This window comes from Sinocyclocheilus anshuiensis, unplaced genomic scaffold (assembly GCF_001515605.1).
Source record: "Sinocyclocheilus anshuiensis isolate Anshui unplaced genomic scaffold, SAMN03320099.WGS_v1.1 C31853057, whole genome shotgun sequence".
NCBI lineage: Eukaryota > Metazoa > Chordata > Actinopteri > Cypriniformes > Cyprinidae > Sinocyclocheilus > Sinocyclocheilus anshuiensis.
This window is the reverse complement of record NW_015605748.1, coordinates 1-541: the sequence shown is the minus strand read 5'-3', so window position 1 is coordinate 541 and position 541 is coordinate 1. Positions and strand designations below refer to the sequence as shown.

General features: G+C 42.1%; 1 long non-coding RNA gene across 1 annotated transcript; it reads right to left on the bottom strand.

The window, feature by feature from the left end:
• Positions 1 to 508, bottom strand: LOC107682205 (uncharacterized). The gene is made up of 3 exons (XR_001633409.1): positions 376 to 508; positions 126 to 243; positions 1 to 41 (listed from the first exon to the last, which is right to left on the bottom strand). It is a non-coding gene; the product is annotated as an uncharacterized LOC107682205 (long non-coding RNA).
• Positions 509 to 541: the final 33 nt, after the last annotated feature.

Sequence of the window (541 nt, the reverse complement as noted above, 5' to 3'; positions counted from 1 at the left end):
TGATAGATCTTGATGCCATGCTCATCGATTTCATCCAGAATCTAGTATCCCACAAAAAGACGCATATAGCCAACAAACCAAACATATGATCATTCCATCTTTGGAAAGAAACCTGAATGGCTTACCCTGCGCTTGAGTCTCTCTCTCTCCCTCAGTGTCAGCGTATCTGCTTTAGCAATAACAGGAACGACATTCACTTTGTTGTGAATGGCCTTCATGAATTGGACATCTAGAGGCTTCATCCTATAAAATTGGAGCATGGGAAAATCAGCCATTTAAATCCAGAATAGAACTGTGTGAACACTTTAACTCACACCTATGACAGTGGAAGGTGTCATAAAACATGTCTTAGTTGAGTGAAATGTAAGAGCTCACCCGTGACCCAGAGGGGAAATGAAGTAGAAGCAGCAGTGCACACGGTTGTCCACAATGTGCCTGCGGTTGAGTCCACTCTCGTCATGCAGGTAGCGCTCAAACTGGTCATCGATGTAGGAGATAATGGTGTTAAAACTGTAAAAAAAAAAAAAAAAACAGCACATGA